The sequence below is a fragment of the Diabrotica virgifera genome, chromosome 2, assembly GCF_917563875.1.
Source record: "Diabrotica virgifera virgifera chromosome 2, PGI_DIABVI_V3a".
NCBI classification, from domain to species: Eukaryota; Metazoa; Arthropoda; class Insecta; order Coleoptera; family Chrysomelidae; genus Diabrotica; species Diabrotica virgifera.
This window is the reverse complement of record NC_065444.1, coordinates 70,352,508-70,373,361: the sequence shown is the minus strand read 5'-3', so window position 1 is coordinate 70,373,361 and position 20,854 is coordinate 70,352,508. Positions and strand designations below refer to the sequence as shown.

Sequence of the window (20,854 nt, the reverse complement as noted above, 5' to 3'; positions counted from 1 at the left end):
TGTAGGAAACAGAGGTTGAACCTTGCAAAATGGACACAAGTCCGGTTTTATTTTTTTTCTGTTATATCAAGGAGTGCTTATTATAAGACTAACTTTTTCTGAAAAAACTTCGCCCCGGAACCCCCTTTTCACCACTTTAAAGGGGGTAATTTGTGGTTTTTGCGGAACGTAGCCCTTCCTGTACCTTTTACAAATTTTTTTTTATAGAAATATGAAGAGGACTATATTTTCTACGATTTATTTCCCGACAGCATATGTCTATCATCCACCGTTTAGCGGGGGTGGCGCCCCAAAGTTGACAAGTTTTTAAAAAAGATGTTTTTAAAAAATATATATTTTTCCCTAACCGTAACGGAAATTAAGAAGAAATTCTGCTGCAATTGTTCACAAATAAGTGACTGATTTTTTTGGTATAGGTTATACCTAAGGGTAATTGCCCTATTTTTAATTACAGGGTGTTACATTTTAAAAAACCCCTTTTTATACCATCTGAACCGTTTATGTTAGAGTAAAAAGACTTTCAGCGATTACCCATGTACTGGTGTTATTTACAAATTTGTATAATGCACCCCATCTTTCCCCGGAACCACCCCAAAGAAAAGAATAATTAATAAATAAAGTGATTTTCTTGGAATCCTTCACACACAATGCCCTTTATTAATATGCTTCATATATCATTTTGTGCACGTAATTATTACCCATGCATGGACACTAAAAGCTATTTCCTAGTGCAACCCCTGTAGCCAAAAAAAATAAATAAAATGGGGGGTTGAATTTTTTTTTATTTTTGCTTTTTGATTCATATGGGCATATGCTTCATCAATAGTGCTTTTCAAAAATATATATGGTTATTGCAACATCCCTGCGGAAACCACCCATATCCTTGAAAATATACTGCAGAAACTACCCCTATCCCTTGGCGAGAATGTTTTTACGATTTTCTCATTACCTATGCATTCTTTTTAAACAAAACTTATACAAGGCTAAAGACCACTATTTACTCTAAAAATTAGGTCGCATTAATTTTTTTTCGTATAAGCAACCGTTACGGCAAAGTGGCGCCGTAAACCTCATATATGCTTTGGCGGGCTCCAGTTTTTGTTTATTTGTTCGTCATCTGTTCGTTTTATTGACAAAGTACTTATGTAAAACAAAACAACACAGTGTAACCCACAAATTATGACCTTTGCACATTTTACATTCTTTGCTCCCCAAAGCCACAGTGGTGGCCCAAAATCAATTTTTGCATATTTTCGCCACCTACACGCATTTTATTGCATTAATGCTACCTTATAATAGCACAATATTGACCCCTAAGTGGTCGCTAAGCAGTGGCGGATCCCCTCCTCTCAAACCAAGTGATATTATATTTAAAGATTATAAAAATATTCATTTATTTTTATAGAAATACTTATATTATATTAATATTATTTTTATAAGAATGACTTTTTATGCTTTAGCGAGGATGCGAGATGCTGGCGGATCCAGCATCGTTAAGAGGGGGGTGCCAATTGGCTAAATTTCTATAAAAATAAATGAATATTTTTATAATCTTTGAATATACTATCACTTGGTTTGAGAGGGGGGAAGGTGATCACCCCCATCACCCCTCCCTGGATCCGCCACTGCTTAGCGACCACCTAAGGCTAATTATTGTGCTATTAAGGTAGCATTAATGCAATAAAATGCATGTAGGTGGCGAAAATATGCAAAAATTGATTTTGGGCCACCACTGTGGCTTTGGGGCGCAAAGGTTGTAAAATGTGCATAAGTCATAATTTGTAGGTTACACTGTGTTGTTTTATTTTACATAAGTATTTTATCAATAAAACGAACAGATGACGAAAAAAAAACAAAAACTGGAGCCCGCCAAAGCATATATGAGGTTTACGGCGCCACAGTGCCGTAACGGTTGCTTATACGAAAAAAATGAATAGGACCTAATTTTTAGAGTAAATAGTGTTCTTTAACCTTGTCTAAGTTTTGTTTAAAAAGAATGCATAGGTAATGAGAAAATCGTAAAAACATGCTCGCCAAGGGATATGGGTAGTTTCTGCAGTATATTTTCAAAGATATGGGTGGTTTCCGCAGGGATGTTGCAATAACCATATATATTTTTGAAAAGCGCTATTGATGAAGCATATGCTCATACGGATCAAAAAGCAAAAAAACAAAAAAAAAATTTCAACCCCCCATTTTATTTATTTTTTTTGCTACAGGCGTTGCACTAGGAAATCGCTTTTGGTGTCCATGCATGGGTAATAATAACTTGCACAAAATGATATATGAAGCATATTAATAAAGGGCATTGTGTGTGAAGGATTCCAAGAAAATCACTTTATTTATTCATTCTTCTTTTTTTTTTGGGTGGTTCCGGGGAAAAAATGGGGGTGCAATATACAAATTTGTAAATACCACCAGTACATGGGTAATCGCTGAAAGTCTTTTTACTCTAGCATAAACGGTTCCGATGGTATAAAAAGGGGTTTTTTAAAATGTAACACCCTGTAATTAAAAAAAGGGCAATTACCCTTAAGTGAAACCTATACCAAAAAATCAATCAATTATTTGTGAATAATTGCCGCAAGATTTCTTTTTAATTTCCGTTACAGTTAGGGAGAAATATATATTTTTTAAAAACATCTTCTTTAAAAACTTGTCAAATTTGGGGAGCCACCCCCGCTAAACGGTGGATGATAGACAGATGCTGTCGGGAAATAAATCGTAGAAAATATAGTCCTCTTCGTATTTCTATAAAGGAAATTTTTTGTAAAAGGTACAGGAAGGGCTACGCTCCGCAAAAACCACAAATTGCCCAATTTAAAGGGGTGAAAAGGGGGGTTCCGGGGCGAAATTTTTTCAGAAAAAGTTAGTCTTATAATAAGCACCCCTTATTATACCAGAAAAAAAATAAAACCGGACTTGTGTCTATTTTGCAAGGTTCAACCTTTGTTTCCTACACTATATATTTTTCTAAAACTTTTTTTGTTAGTTTACATACATATTAAAGTAAAAAGTTCTACTCGCGGATTTGGCCGCTAATTGTTTATTAATTGTTTAAACAATAACAATTATTTTGTATTAATAATTTTAAAAATATCGTTAAATTCATCATTTTACTTTGATCAAATATGTTTATATTTTGTTTTTGATTATACTGAATCTGAATATGACATTGCAATTTGAACATTCATAAACAGAAGGTCTTATACAGTATTTTTTTAGCTCTTATACAGTATGTCTGCGTAGCTAGGAACCACATGGAAAACTTTTTTTATTATCAATTTTACGAAAAAAAGTTATTCTTCATAAAATGCTCTGGATAGTCAAAAATCTAAAACTCAACCATCAGATATAATTTTATCATTTTATACGAGTTATGTCAAAAATACGAATTTCGTTAAAGAGTAAAATACCTTTATATTTCAGAATATCAAAAAATGCTATTATGAAAAGTTGTTTGAAATTAAAAACTATGTTTAAAGATACAATTACATTATTTTAATTGAATTTTTTTTTCTCAAATTACGGGGTACTCATAATCATTTTATTACAATTATGATAACTATTTTATTATCACTTTTATTACGAAAAAAGTTTTTCTTCATAAAATGCTCCCCCTGGTCTAAAATCTAAGATACAACCATCAGAACTTTTTTAATTATATACGAGGTATGTAAAAAATATAAATTTTCCTTAAGGCTTTGGCCACACGGGCAGTTTTTTACGGCTGCCGTAAGAGCAGTAAAAATCAGCGCGAGAATGGGTCCCACGGTGAGAATAGTAGATGGCCACGCGATATTTTACAACTCAGTCTGGCCATCTACTATTCTCACCGTGGAACCCATTTCGCGCTGATTTTTACTGCTCTTACACGGCGGCCGTAAAAAACTGCCCGTGAGGCCAAAGCCTAAGAGTTAAGTGCCTTTATTTTTCACAATATTTTAATTAGAAGGATATAATTGAATACTAAAACAAATTTTTTAATTCCAAACAACTTTTCTTAATAACAATTTTCGATATTGTGAAATTTAACGATACTTTACTCTTGAGTGAAATTCATATTTTTTGACATACCTCGTATAAAATTCATTAAATTTGATATTTGATGATTGCATCTTAGATTATATACGATGCAGAGTATTTTATAAAGAATAACTTTTTTTCGTAAAACTGATAATAAAAAAGTTATCAATAGGTTCCGAGTTACGCAGACATACTGTATAAGAGCTAAAACAAATTTTTTGCTGAACATTTATTATTGTTGAAGTTTATTATTAAATGTATTGTTTTGGCTTTTAGGAAAACCAAATGGAAAATTTTTAATAATAATAACTTACCGAGATTTTCTTAGATTTTCTTCGTGTTGTTAAATGTTGAAGCACTATTTTCGGTGGCATTAAGGAAAATGAAGGATGGGATAAAAGAAGGGAACTTACCGAAAATATGTTGTCTGGTATCGTCAATTTGTCTCACGGAAAACACACACAAAATCAAATTAAAATTGTCAAGGTGTACTATACGTTCCGACCGTATGTATGTTAACGACTGACTGATTTAACATAAAGGACAGAAGATTATGCTTACTTAGAACTGTGTTGCCAAGACGTTCCCGAATTAAAATAAATGAAATATATATTCATATTGGCGCAAACATAGCCCCCGCCCTGAAAAACCCATTTTTCAGCCAAATCTGTATGCAATTTGTGCCGAAAACACAATAAAAAAAACTAGTTCCAAATAAATACTCAAAGGACCAGGCATAAATTAATATACCAAAATTTTCAGAGTTAATTACCGTAACTCAAAAAAAATAATCGAAAAAAAAATAAATAAATTCTAATGAAAAAATACCTATAACTATATACAAAAGATATTACTGTAAATTTATTGATTCGGAAGAGGGCATAACTTTAAAACTGGTCGTGTAAATGTCCCTTTCGAAGTTTTTACAGTAACATTTCTAACAACTCCGTCTTTACCCGGATGAACCTCAGTAACAATGGCCAACGGCCAACAAAGTGTAGGTACATTGTCTACCTTTAAAATAACAACCGTTCCGATTTTAACATTAGGCAAATCTATATTCCATTTTTCTCTAGTTTGTAAGGTAGTCAAATATTCCAAACGCCACCTTTTCCAGAAATCTTGCACCATTCGATCGATTAACTGGAACCTATCTAACCGGTTTATATTTAAATCTGTTAAATCGTCGGCCGGCAAACTTCCTAACGGTGTTAAATTTAAAAAATGTGATGGAGTTAATACCGATATTTGAGATGAATCAGTTGGTCGACGACAAAGAGGTCTCGAATTTAAGATTGCCTCTATTTGAATTAATAGAGTATTTAACTCTTCATATGTTAACAACTGATCCCCTATGACCTTATAGAGATGCGACTTAGCGCTCTTTACATTACTTTCCCAAAGACCCCCGTGACTCGGACTTTGTGGACTTATAAATTTCCATTCCACACCGTTCAAATTTAATTCACATAACAGTGCATTTTGATATTCTTCCGAACTAGCAAACCGATTAATTTCACTTAAAACCGTTTTCGCACAAACAAAAGATGATCCCTGATCAGAATACAAAACCTTGCATGGGCCCCTTCTTGCTAAAAGTCTTTTAAATGCTTGCATAAAATGTGGTGTGCTTAAAGAACTCACCAATTCTAAATGAACCGCTTTTGTGCTTAAACAAACCGCTAATAAACAATACGATTTATGAACCGCCGCATTACGTTTTTTACCTAATGTAATATTTATTGGCCCAAAATAGTCAACCCCTACGTGTAAAAAGGGTTTAGTAGCAGTAACCCTCGATACCGGTAAATCTGCCATGAGCGGTGTCAAAATTTTCGGTTTATTTCTAAAACAACGATTGCATTTAAAAACCCGATTTCTTATAAGATTTCTTGCCCCAAGAATCCAATACTTTTGACGCAATAAAGCTTCAAGCAAATATGCCCCCGTATGCATATAAATTATATGATAAAAATCAACAATCCGTTCAACTAACGTTTCTTTTCCCGGTAAAATTAGTGGATGTTTTCCCGAAAAACTAAGGGATGAATTATTAAGTCGTCCCCCCACCATAAGTAAACCGTCTTGTAAAAATGGCCGTAATTTCTTAAGCTGTGTTTTACATTGTTTGTTTTCTTTTATCATTTTTATTTCAGTTTCAAAATGTTTTAACTGAATTAACTGAATTAAATAACATTCTGCTGTTCTTAGCGCAGTAGCCGTAATTAATTTTTGCACAGGAATTAATTTTAACAACATTAAAACCCGAACCGTAATCCGTAAAATTTTATGCCAGCTAGAATGACGTTCAACCAATTCAAGTAAGGGATGAATTTTTTCACCCTGCTTCTCCTCCTCAATAACCAAAACCTTAACCTCCGAAATATCCGATTCTAATATTGAAGAAGGCCAGTCCGATTCCCGTAATTTTATCCAACTAGGACCTTGTAACCAAAGTTCATGATTTATTAATTGTGAGGGTGTCAACCCTCTTGACAAGCAGTCCGCGGGATTATTTTTACCTTCAATATGTTGCCATGAAATATTAGGAAGGTTTTCTTTAATTTGCTGCACTCGATTAGCTACAAAAATATCTTTGGTATTTGCCGAAGTTAACCAACTCACCACCGTGGTCGAATCAGAATACGCAACTAGTTGTGAAATATGAGTAAGTTTGCTATAATTTTCAAATATTAATTTCAGCAAAGATGATAACAACAAAGCCGCGCATAATTCTAGCTTCGGAATGGTCATGGTCTTTTTTAAAGGTGCACATCTCGATTTTGCAGCAACCAGTCTCACACTCACTTCACCGCTAGAATTTACAACCCTTAAATAAACTACCCCACCGTAACCGTCTTGACTTGCATCCGCAAACCCCAAAATCATAATCGGAACATCCCTCATGGCTCCTACATGTCTAGGGACCTCAAATTTTGAAAAATCTTGCCATTCATTGCATACCTTTTCCCATGATTTTTTAATCGTATCCGGGGGTGAGTCATCCCAACCCAATTTTAGTTGCCATAACTCCCTGATCATTAACTTTAAATGCAAAATAAATGGAGCAATCAGACCAATAGGATCATAACATTTTGCAGTAAGAGATAAAATCTTACGTTTTGTACAATTTTTATCGGGGGTGGTTAACCTATAGTTCAAAACATCCCTCTGCGGATCCCATTGCATCCCTAAAACTTTAGTCTCCGATTTAAATGTAACCGAATTTTGTAAACGTTTTTCCAGCGGAATTTCTGATAACAAATTGTCCAAATTAGTCGACCATTTAACTAAGTCAAAACAACCACCTTTGAAGAGATTTACCGATTGATTATATAATTCTTTAGCTTCAATTTCGTCCGGAACACTCGTTAAAAAATCATCCATATATAGCCCCGAAGAAATATATTTTTTAGCTAAAGGATAATCTTTGCCATCTTCATTTATCAATTGCTGAACCGTCCGTAGCGCTAAAAAAGGTGACGACCTTAAACCGAACGCAACCACCGTAAATTCATACGTTTTTATTTCCTCGTTTGGATCAAATCTCCATAATATTCTTTGAAACCGCCAGTGATCTTGTACTAATTTTATTTGTAAAAACATCTTTTTTAAATCCGAACTCAATGCTACTGGAAAAAGCCGAAAATTTATTAATAAAGTGCATATGTCCGCCTGCAGTTTAGGCCCGCTATGCAATAAATCATTCAAAGAGACATCACTGTCTGAAGGGCAAGATGCATCCAATACGATACGTATAGGTGTACTTAAACTCTCTAATTTTATTACAGGGTGATGACTAATATAATAGGATAAGTCACAATCTTCTTTTTCCAATAATTTTAAGTATCCTTGATCCAAAAAATCCTGCATAATTTTATTGTAATCCGCACGCAAGCTGTCCGATTTTGTCAACCGTTTTTCCAAGGTTTTTAACCGATTTTCCGCCGAAACCCTTGAATTTCCCAAATTTTTTGGTGAACTTTTAAAAGGTAATGCAACAGTAAACCGGCCCGATATATCCCTGGAAACCGTGGTTTTATAAATATTTTCACATTCTATAGCGTCTAAATCCGGAATTTCCCGTTTTGGAACCTGCTCTAATTCCCAAAATTTTGTCAAAATTTGTTCAATCGATGTTTCTTCCCTTAAAGTGAGCAAATTTATGGGAGTGGAATATTCCGTATCCACCTGACCCATAATAACATACCCGAACGTTGTTTCTAAAGCCGCCCCTAAACCTGAAGAACTCAAAATCCGATTACCGCCGAAAAGAATAGGAAAAAACTGCGCACCGATTATGCCATCGATTGATTTAGGTTCAAAAAACTTATCGTCCGCTAATTGTAAATTTTTAAATTCCGATAAAGTTTGCAAATTTAATTTCGTTTTTGGCAATTTATCTGTAATATGATCAATAACTAAAGCTTGAACATCGTATTTTTTAGTCTGATCAAAACGCGAAGCGATAATAATGTCCGTTACTCCCCTTACCGACTGAGAGTTTTGTCCCAAACCTTGTACCGAAGAATTAATTTTTGTATATCTAAGACCTAGTTTTTTACAACATTCCGTGGTCAAAAGATTACACTGACTACCGTTGTCCAAAATAAACCGCGCCGTTGCATTTTGTAAAGGACTATTTAACACACATACCGTTACCGTTGCTAATAGAACCGTTTTTTCCTGATTTCTACTCAAAAAACTAGAATTTTGAAACGCACAATTAACTGAACCCGAATTGTGGTTATTGGAACCCGTTTCTGGAATACCGACACCAGAATTTGGTTGATTATTTTGATTATTTTCTTTCGCGCCCCTTATTTCCGGTTTTCCTGCGCATAAAAGAAAATGATGATTCTTGGCACACTGGGCACACGGTCTTTTTAAGCACTGTCTTACACCATGTGACTGGGAAAAACACAGAAAGCATAAATTATTATTTTTTACCAAATCGTACCTTTGTGTAGGATTCATAGCCTTAAATTTATCACACCTACCCAAAAAATGTGACGATTTTTTACATAAAACACAAAAAGGCATTCTGTTATTGTTTTTATTCTCATGCTGGCTTACAAAAAATGATTTCGAATTTTTATTTTTATGATAGCCACCGGAGCTAGCCTCTTGTGAGTCACTATTATGCAAAATTTTTGTTTGATCCTTAACAAATTTAATTAAATCCGTGTAAGTAGGAATAACCGTTCCGCGCATGTGATTTTCAAAAGATTTTACCGTTTCCCTGTCCAGTTTTGAGAGTGCATGATAAAGTAAAATAAAATCCGTTAAATCCGGGACATCCAACTTTTTTAAGGCATTAACCGAGGCGTCAAAGATTTCTAAAAAACTGTTTAGATTTTTTTCAGATTCCGATTGCAAGGATTTAAAATTAAAAATTTGTTGTAAATAAGTGTTTGCTAACAACCTTTTATTATGATATTTTTCTAAAAGTGCTTTCCATAACGTGTCATAATTATCCCCAGAAGTAGCTATTCCCGCACAAATACTAAGGGCCGATCCCTTTAAATGTGAAACCAAAAGCCGAGCCTTATCTGCATCCGTCAGCTGGAAATTATCGTGTACCAATGGTTTGTAAATCGAATAAAAAGTTTCCCATTCCTTTGTTTCCCCGTGGAAATCTGGAATAGTGATTTTTGGCAAAAGACTGTGTACATTACACTGTTGTTGTGTACTTTGCTGTAAAGTTGGATTTACAATATTGGTGCTTGGTTTTAATTTTGTATAAGCCGCTCTTGCTTCACAACACATTTCGTTAATAACAGACATCACCTGAAAATCTGGTTTATAGTTTTCATCAACGTCAAACCCGACTGCGTTGATTTCATCCAAAATTTTGAGAATTTCTGTCCTTGTCGAATCCAACGACTGATACAAGTTTGTGAATTTTTTAATGGTGTTATCCGTAGTTAAGTTTTTCGATAAGTCATATAAAGTCTGAATGATTGTATAAAGCGTTTCTTTTTTAGCCGTTAATATTTTAAATTGCCTTTCGTAAGTAGTCATTGTTACTGAAATCAATCCGCAAAATCAGAAAAAAAACAAAGTCTACTTTAAGAAAACTGTAGCATATAACAAACCAGGTCTGAGTATAAATTTTGAATAAAATTAATTAATTATAGAGATTTGTTAAAAAACAAGCCTTCCGGGCAGTTATTATGCAAACTCTTTATTTTGTTTAGAACCGTGAATCAAATTTAGTATTTGTTTACAAAATAATTTTTATTCATACATCCGAATTTTTCCGTAACCGATTGAGTCGAAAAATATTCACGTTTGACAACACCGCAAATATTTAAAAACCTAACTTCTTTCACGCCCGAAGCCCAAGTTGTTCCGAGAAACAAAAACGATACAAATACAAAAATCAGCAAAAAGTTATCACAGAGTTTTTTTTTCCGATACGTGCCGACATTAAATTTGACCGAACAATTTGTTTCTAAATAAGAATATTATTATTTAATAATACAAAACTAAGCAAAGCAAACTGTAAACCTACGCTGAATATCCAAGCTCGAAATTGACCAATTATGTTTTGGCTTTTAGGAAAACCAAATGGAAAATTTTTAATAATAATAACTTACCGAGATTTTCTTAGATTTTCTTCGTGTTGTTAAATGTTGAAGCACTATTTTCGGTGGCATTAAGGAAAATGAAGGATGGGATAAAAGAAGGGAACTTACCGAAAATATGTTGTCTGGTATCGTCAATTTGTCTCACGGAAAACACACACAAAATCAAATTAAAATTGTCAAGGTGTACTATACGTTCCGACCGTATGTATGTTAACGACTGACTGATTTAACATAAAGGACAGAAGATTATGCTTACTTAGAACTGTGTTGCCAAGACGTTCCCGAATTAAAATAAATGAAATATATATTCATATTGGCGCAAACATGTATTTTAGGTAAGTTTTCCAGAAAAAAGTTTTGATCACTTTATATAAACATTCTTTTAGCTGGTAATTTTCGGTTTTTGTATTACATTTTTGTTATCTTTCTTAATTTTCTCAAAAAGAAATAGTCTATTTCATTTCTAAAGTAAAATAATTTAGTGCGTTTTAAATATTACATCCTAAGCTTTAAAAAAATACTTATAAAACAGTAATAGATCTGTTCAAACTTGAGTAATACCGTCTTAAAGTGGTGGTAATTCTATAAAACTACGAAGATTTCAAAAATGGACCGTGATAGTGTGACGTCAAAACGTCAAAATTTTTCCAAACACGTTGTGTGTAGGTATACGCTAACGTGTACGCAAATAAAAAAGTTAGGTAGAATTAAAGGTCATAACAAATATTTTTCTATCAAACAAACACTAAACTATCAAAATAGCGTGTATCAAAATATACAGTCACTGGCTACGCTAAATAGTCACTAGCTTGATGAAGTTTAACTTTTTTATTTGCGTACATTTTAGCGTGTACCTAGACACAACGTGTTTGGAAACCTTTTTTTGACGTTTTGACGTCACGACTATCGCGGTCCATTACATTTTTTAAGACGTCATATCATTTGAATTAAATTTTTGAGAATTTTTTTGAACGAAACATCATTTAGTACGATGCTTGAAAGGTAAGTTTGCAAAATTGAGGGTTTTATAAGAAAAATTGTATTAGTTACACATTTTTAAATCATTTTTAAACAAAATTCATGTAAGGCTCATTTTCCGCCCCCACCGTACTTATGCCCATATATTTTATTTCTTTTTATTATAACCATAAGATAGCTTAATTATTCTTCTTTCAGGTTCAATTTGTAAAATTTTATTTGATCCATTAGTTAAATAATTACATTAAAATAACTCAACCGTGCACTTCGCCGTACGCTAGTTTACAGTGCGCCAATGTTTGTGAGAAGGGTGACTTTAGCGTTATAAATAAAAAATTATAGAAGATACAGATTTAATTTTAGAAAATTCTTTTTATATATAAGTTTTTTTTGTAAAATTTTCTGAATTTTTCAATGGTCAAGTCAGTTTTGTTCTAAAATTTATATTTTCGGAGTTATTTAAAAAAACATCAAACTTCGTAGTTCATTTGTTTAATAAAAATGAAGCACCCACTTCTCGAGTAGAACTTTTTGATATGTTGTTTATTAAACATTTCTTAATGAAATTACAAAAAGTTCTATCTTGTTTGATTTTTTCCGAAGTGAAAATCTATATGCACTCCCCTATTAGCCAAAATTTTATGTTTTCAATATTTCTATCATTTACTATTTAAGAATCTATACAAAATTTTTTTATAAAAACTGCCACTAAATGTATCGTTTTTTATTGCTAATTGCACAATATTAAATATAGTGGACAGTTTATGTCGCTCGGTATACAGCTGACCACACCAATTTCAGAATTGCCGAATTTCCTCCCGCGCAAAATCCAGGATACATTCAGGATAACTACACCAGCGCCACAAAATCGTCGTAACAAAACAAGAGTAAAAACAGTTGTTCAATGAAAATTATTCGGCCTAAAGAATTCGGCTTAAAATTCGACAAAAATGTGACCCTTATAAAATAAGTTCCCAAACAGAAGGTACCTAACTACAAAGACTGAAATATAAATGTTTTAAGTAAGTACAACATCTTATAATATATTATGTATTCCTAAGAAATTGTAGTGTGACATAATGTATATTATTATTATTGTTTTATTATAATCAAAGTTATATCATTTAACTTGATAGCCTGCTCTGTTAAGGGTGTGGCATGGGCAATATTGTCTATTTAAATATTATTTGAGTTGGGTGACGTAGCTTTAGGTAATATAACACCCGAGGGGGAGAAGGATCAATAATGAGTCAACAACACGTGATGAGAAATACCGGGGACAGGGATTTTTTCGTTCGACAATACCGAAAAAATAATGGACATTACTTAATATTTAACTAACTACTAACAAGGGGTAGCTTGGATATTCTGTGTATTTTTTATTAGCTTTCCGAATCGCCGTAGAGTGCTACTGAAAGATTAATTTTCTTAATGGAAAATAAACGATATTTTAGAATGTTCCAGTTTATCGGAAACTTTTAATTTAAATTTAAATTACTCCTGAACCTTTTTGAATTTTATCAAGTTAAAAATAGGTATATTATGTTTTATAAAATATTTTAAAATATTAAAAACAGTAAATAAATTATTAAAATATTTAAAATATTTTATAAAACAAAAAATTGCGATATAATATACAAGATTAAAACTAGGGTGCTCGGTGAAAAGAGTATAAGTCAAAAATGGTCAAAATATTATTTGTGCCGAAAAAAAAGGACTATTACACATATGTCCAAAAGTTTGGAATATTGAAATATTTCGTCTTTTTATTGATTTTTATATAGGTATAAACTTTTCTGAATAGTTAAACATGATTTTGTTTCAATTCTTAACAATCTATATAAATAAAAATGAATGTTTGTATGTATGTATGTATGTATGTATGTTCCGTATAGACTCACAAACTATGCATTTGATCGTATGATGACCTGAATCAAAGTTGTTGTGCATGAACCCGGGATGGTTTCTGAAGCGGTACGGTCTACCTAAGTGAAAAGGGGGCTTGCCCCCCCGAAATTTTTTTAAAATTTATTGGCCAAATTTTTTTTCTTAATTTTATACGATGTAGAACTAAAATATACATACAATCCTAAATTTTCACTTTTTTATCTTCAACCGTTATTTTTTAATAGCCATTTAAATATTTAACATCTATATAAAAAATTATCTTTCTCAGTGTTTGTTGCCATACTCCTCCGAAACTACTTGACCGATTTTTATGAAATTTGGCAGTTAGACTCCCTGCTGAATTCGCTATCCAACGGTATATAAATCGTCTCTCTAGCTAAATTATTTTCCGAGATAACAAAACGAGCCCATAGGACAACACGAGAGCACGAGAGACGACATTAAGCACACGAGAAGAACGAGCGAAAATTGTACCAACATCCGTGAAATTATGAAGTTTTTAATTTTTCGATTACTATTTTTAATGTACAAAAAATATTTAAAAATTTTGCGAAGGACCATGTCTCTGGGATAATAATCAAAATTTTGGCAGATGCTTTTGATGGAGGCGCATCTCTGGTATAATAATCAAAATTTTGGCGAAGCCGTGTATCTCTGCTACAATAATAATTTTTCCCCAAAAATTCCCCAATTGCTCGAATAAAAAAGAAAATTGTATATCTTAAATATTTATTCACAATAGTACTAAATATAGACATAAGAAATATAGTATAATAGAACAAATTATATGACATTCCACGTATATAATCGTATATTAATTTATGCTGAAAACATCTTTATTATAAATCTTATATTATAGGTCTGGATCCCGCGTATGAAAAAAAAAGTTGATTAATAGCAAGCTGAAAATTTGTTAATAGCTTAAGGGTGTCTTGTCGGATAAACTTTGATATATGGGAACACTGGAACAGGGGCAGTTTTAATTGTGGAACAGGTTAAGAATTTCGAACGGCCAGACCACGAAAACGGCACATTTATTTTGTCCGACAGAATAGACTTAAACTCTCCGAACAGAGATTAAACTCTCATGCAAAAATCAGACTGCTATTTATCACCTGTCATAATTCCTGTCATTTGACATATTCTACATGTTCCACTCATTAAAACGCCCATTTGGTGATAAATAGCAGTCTGATTTTTGCATGAGAGTTTAATCTCTGTTCGGAGAGTTTAAGTCTGTTCTGTCGGACAAAATACATGTGCCGTTTTCGTGGTCTGACCGTTCCAAATTTTTAACCTGTTCCATAGTTAAAATATCCCCTGTTCCAGTGTTCCCATATATCAAAGTTTATCCGACTAGACACCCTTAAACTATTAACAAATTTTCAGCTTGCTATTAATCAACTTTTTTTTCATACGCGGAATCCAGACCTATTAAATATGTTTTGGAAATTTTGGAGTTTTGGAAATATAAGAAAAATAACGGCAGAAATTTATTTCCGCTCTAGAACAAGAACAAAGTTTAAATGAATTAAAAATTGAACAGTGTGGTCCTTCTCAGAGGCATTTTTCAGTATGTCACAAGTGACCGCAAAAAAGGTAAGTCCGTGGTAATACACATTTATAACATTTATTATAATCTGACATTTAAGTTAATTGTGACAGTTGTCAGAATCGTAATCAGCCAAATATAAAAAGGGTATTGCAGTTTAATCCTTTAATTTGCAATTTGGTATAAAAATAAATCAATTGTGTTTATTGCATTTATAAAATGGTATTTTCTTTGATTTGTATAGTCTTATAAATTGTACAGATTATAGTCGTATATATAATTCGTAAATCATTTTTTGTTCGATTATAGCGCCATCTATCAACAATTAGAATAAATGTTATAACAAACTGTGATCACGGACTTACCATTTTTTCTGTCACTTCCAACTTAATGCGCTAGAATGAAATCGAAAAACTGTGATGCACTGAAAGATGCCTCTGATAACGATTATCTATAAGTGGCAAACAACCTCAAAATGGTCATAGAAGATATAGAGATAGTGTTGATAGGTTATTGCGTTTAATAAACAATTACATATTATGGACCACAAATTAATATCTGTGATTATATACGTGGAATATCACATAATTTGTCCAATGTACCTTTCTTATATACCTACAAATTTTGCATTATTGTGAATAAATATTTGGACATTTAATTTTCTTTTTTATTCGGGCAATTTGTATTTCGATCAATTTTTATATCGAGCAATTAATTTTCGAGCAGTTGATTTTGAGTTATTGATCTCTAGCAATTGCGTTCGACCAATTGATCTAGAATTAAAATTATGACACATTATCTAATTATGACACATTATCTAAGGTGCAACGAAGTTCACCGGGTCAGCTAGTACAAAATAAATCTCAAAACCAGATAAACGATATGCAAAAAAATTATTTATTCTCTTAGAATGAACAACTTAGAAAGTACAACTTACATTTAAAAATAAATTGTAAAGAAAAAAATGATTTTTAATAAAACTAATAATGGTAGGGGAGCAAAGTATGCTAAATGTGCAGTCACTCGAGCGCTTTGGAGACCTATTGGGTTGTGAAGAGTAGGTCCTAAAACCAAAAAAAGTTAAGTAACATTTTCCATTTTAGTGGGCGCTTGCCATTTTTTAAATTCTTATTTCCATTTCCAACAATCGTTTTTTCCGATTATAGCGCCATCTATGCATAATTCGAAAAAATGTTTCGAATAAAAGTTACTTATTTTTTCGTAAGGAATCCAAATCTGCAATAAAAAATGTGGGCTCCTATTTAAGATTTTAAAGTAACCCCCACCCCACCTCCGTGGGGGTCGTGTTTGGTGCCATTCGATAGATTTTTTAAAAATATTAAATAAGTGTATTTTACAGTTTTTCGATCTGATGTTCATTTCGCGAAATATCGCGGGATTCGTATTTAAAATATTAAATTTACCCCCCACCCCTCTCCGTGGGAAGTCGTGTTTGGTATCATTCGATAGATTTTTAAAAAATATTGAGCACATATTTTTTAGTTTTTCGATCTGTCATTCATTTCGCGAAATATTCGCTTTTTCTTGTGAAATTTGGGACTCGCCCATTTCCTTACGCCCGGCTCAAATCGTCAGATTTATGAAATATACACTCTTTTGCATCTACTTAACTTACCTTATCTTAATCTGACAATTTCAAGTTTTTTTAAGGATAAATTTTTTTTCGGGCCTCCCTTAACGAACTCTCCTGTGTTAAGAGCCAATATATGGTAGAGGTACATATGCAGGCTCCCTGAAGAGGACAAAATCCTAAACGGAGACACTCATTGATAGCATTTCTACATAGCAATTTATTCTATACACGCAAATCAAACAATGAGAAGAAGGCTACCAGGTTTCTCCCCATATGATAATCTGACGCGCTCGAGTAACTGCAAAAATCCCCGCTTGGGCTCCCCTACCATAATTAGTATTTCCTCCATTGGCCTGTATGCATGCCTGTAGGCGATTTGGTATGCTGCCGATTAACTGGTCGAGCTGGGCTTGCGGAATTCTCTCCCGTTCTTCACGACGAGCAGCATCTTTTAGTTCGCGAAATGTAACAGGGGGATTGTTTCGCTTCTTGATGCGTGTCTTGAGAATGTCCCAAGCATGTTCAGTAACGTTCCATATCGGGGGAATTCGAGGGCCACTGTAATGTAAATATTCCTTCTTCTTCCAGAAAATGTTGTACTGCTGCTGTTCGATGAGTAGGTGCGTTGTCATGCATAAACACAAATAATTCATCACCTACTGCCCCTCGGAATAGACGTACGACAGGATTTAAAACTTCCTCGATGTACACAGCACCAGTCACCAGTGGCACTTCTCTCCAGAACCAGCAGTGGCGTCCGTGTACCACTCATAATACCACCCCAAACCATAATACTGCCACCTTCAAACGGGACACGCGGTTGAGCTGTTTTTAATCGGGCTTGTCATCCTGGGGCCCTCTAAACCAGTGTTCTTCGCGAATCAGATACCAAGCCAATTTTTGACTCATCAGAGAACATCACGTTATTCCAGTTAGGACCATGTTGCACCATTTCTGTAGCCCATTGCAACCTTACTATTTTGTGTTGATAGGTTAGTTTAGGAACATGTAAGGGCCTTCTACGATACAAATTTGCCGCATTTAGTCGGCGTGTTATTGTTTGCCGTGAAATATTCAGTCCTTGCAGCCTAGAAATTTCCCTGGATATACCACTTTTGGATTTCAGACGATTTATTCGAGCTATCAATGTTATCTGCCGATCTTGTGCTGCTGTTGTACATCGACTTCTACCACTTCTGGGACGATCCTTGACGTCATTTGTCTCTTGGAATTTTTTTTTAATTTTAGATACAGCACTCTGAGTAACATCAACAATATTCGCGATATCACTTTGCTAAAGCCCTGTTGTAACAAAGCAATTACTCTAGATCTGTCAAAGTGAGATATCACGTTTCTAGGCATTTTTAAACGGCTCAATTCAAATTTAAACACAGACTGAAATAATGTGTGTAAATACGCTAATCAGTTGAATGTGACCAAAATGGGCAAAATGATACAAAAACGATTCAAAGTTTTTACCATTTTCATGTAAAAACAACAATAGTTTTGAAACCACCATAGGCGTAGATATATATTATTTGTACGTATTCCAAACTTTTGGACATGTGTGTATATTGTAAGTATATACCTTGGTATCAATAGAATAAGTCAATATAGTAATATAAAATAAATAAAATTATTCAACCTTAGATATAATTGGTAGTAGATATGTCAATTAATTATCGTTTTTTGCTTCTCCTGAAAAGTTGCAAAAATGACTTATACCCTTATACTTATTTAAAAAAAAAACGCTAAACGCCGTAAAAAATGAGTTGCGCCCAATATTCCAGCTACAAAAAAGCTAATATATCTTAATTTTAATGGAAAATAATATTTTAGTTTTATTTTGAAACATTTTACCATAATATTTGCTAAATTTGAAGTAAAACCCGCCATAAAAGAGTAACTTTGATACAGTTTGCGTTTTGAAATTCTTTTGTGGCGCGTTTTACTCCAAATTTAGCAAATATTATGGAAAAATCTTTCAAAATAAAACTAGAATTTTATTTTCCATCAAAATTAAAATACATTTTTGTGCCACGTAATATTCATATCAGTTGTTTTGTAGCTGGAATATTGTGTGCGCCACTCAATTTTAAGGCGTTTAGTGGTCTTTTATTCTTGTATCAGGAGTTTTTCAAAGTCTTTTATAAATTAGATGTATGAACTTGAATATGATGTTTCTCGATTACACGTTAAATGTTAAAATAAATGGTCGCCTTTGTCGGATTATCGCCTAAATGATCTAGTGGTTACGACGCTAAACTTGTGATAGGTTAATAATAATAGTCTCCCGTTTTATACCGCACGCGGCTTTGGGAGTATAGCAGGGTAGTCTGCTATATCTAGGGCCTACGGTATACAAGGAAGGTAACAGGGCCAGTGCTACGCTTCAACCGCCTATTATTACCCCTGGTTTTACCCAAGGTACTCATTTTATTCAGGCTGAGTCGACCTGGGGCCTATAGACATTTTAAAAATGTCTAGTTGTTCTTGCCGGCGGTAGGATTTGAACTCCGGACCACCGGCATGCGAGGCAAGCACACTACCACCTGCGCTACGCCGACCCAATAGGATATAAGATAGGTTAATTAGAGTTCATATTCTGGCTATCCCAATATAGACCAGTAAGGATCTGTTTTTAGGTGGATGTGAGAGGTGGCATTCAGATTTTTGCGGATAAAGTTAGGTGATAACTTCGTTAATAATAATTGATTTATGCTCCTTCTCAAATATGCCCGGAACATTAATAAAAAAAAAATAAAATATTTAAAAATTTCAAAAAATTTCGTTTTTTTTTCTAATTTTTTTGCTTATAACTTTAAAACGATTCATTTTGGAACAAAGTCGTATAGGAATAAAGCAAAGATAATTAAATTTTCTTTCAGATGCGATTGGTTAAAAATGTCTTAATTTATCACCCTTGCTGCAAAATAGCAATAAATGTAAAATAAGGGGGCAAAACAAGCCTGTCTTTATTCAATGATTTTCACTTAGGTTACACTTGGAACCTTCCTAATTCGCTTAGAAAATTTTTGTAATGTGCTAAAACTGTACACCAAATTTCATTAAAATTGACTTACTAGATTTTGAATAATAATTTTGCAATCTAAACTTTTTTTAAAAAAATAAAAATTTTTAAAATCTTGCACAACAAAAACTAGAACATACAAAGATTTGTCAATTTTTTTATATATAAAGAAGCACTCCACCTATCTAATGCACTTTACAGAATTGAAGTCGGATTGTTTAAGCATCCTCAGCAATGTTTTAAAATTATAAACAATTTTTTGGCTTATAATCAAATTAGTCCTGTGGCCAGGAGGGGGTGCTACGGGTTCCTTTATTTAGATGGACTTACCCAAGATTTTTATGTATTTTTTGACCCGTAGAACACGATTTTTTTGGGTAACAGTTGATCCGGATCTCGATAAGATTGTTATAAACAAAGAACTTGAGGAATTACATAACATCGATTTTTCGCAAACTAAAATATTTTTTTGTATTTCTTGGGTAATTCTAAGCAAAAAATGTTCTTACAAGTTTTTTCGTAGGATGCATAGTTTTCGAGATAAACGCAGTGGAACTTTCAAAAATTCGAAAAATTGAAATTTTTGAACGCGAATAAGTTTTGATTAAAAAATAAAATAGCAATTCTGCTGACAGCATTTGAAAGTTTATGTCAAATTATACCGGTTTTAATTATTTGCCTTGCTAAAAATTAATTTTTTTATTAATAAACAAAGCTATTTGTTTATAAGCCAAAAAATTGTTTATAAGTTTAAAACATTGCTGAGGCCCCTTAAATAATCCGATTTTTATTCTGTAAAGTGTATTAGATAGGTAGAGCACCTCTTTATATGTAAAAAAATTAGACAACTTCTAAATGGTCTACTTTTTGTTCAGAAAGATTTTAAAAAATTTGAACTTTTTTAAAAACATTTAGATTGCAAATTTATTATGCAAAATCTATTAAGTCGATTTTAATGAAATTTGGCACACGGTTTAAGTATATTACAAAGAATTTCCTAAGCGAATTATTAAGGTTCTAATTGCCACCAAATTGGTTAAAAACATTGAATAACAACAGGCGTAATTTGCCCCCTTATTTTGTATTTATTGCTATATTGCAGAAAAGGTAATACGTTAAGACATTTTTGACCAGTCGTATATCATACAAAATTCAATTATCTTTATTTTATT

At 33.0% G+C, this 20,854-nt stretch overlaps 1 protein-coding gene across 1 annotated transcript in view; it reads left to right on the top strand.

The window, feature by feature from the left end:
* The first annotated feature begins 12,468 nt into the window (after window positions 1-12,468).
* Window positions 12,469-20,854, top strand: part of LOC114338818 (uncharacterized) — a 42,758-nt gene continuing 34,372 nt past the window's right edge. Inside the window, exon 1 of the mRNA XM_028289432.2 lies at window positions 12,469-12,619. The gene's annotated coding sequence lies outside the window, so the exon portion shown is untranslated. The remainder of the gene's footprint in view (window positions 12,620-20,854) is intronic.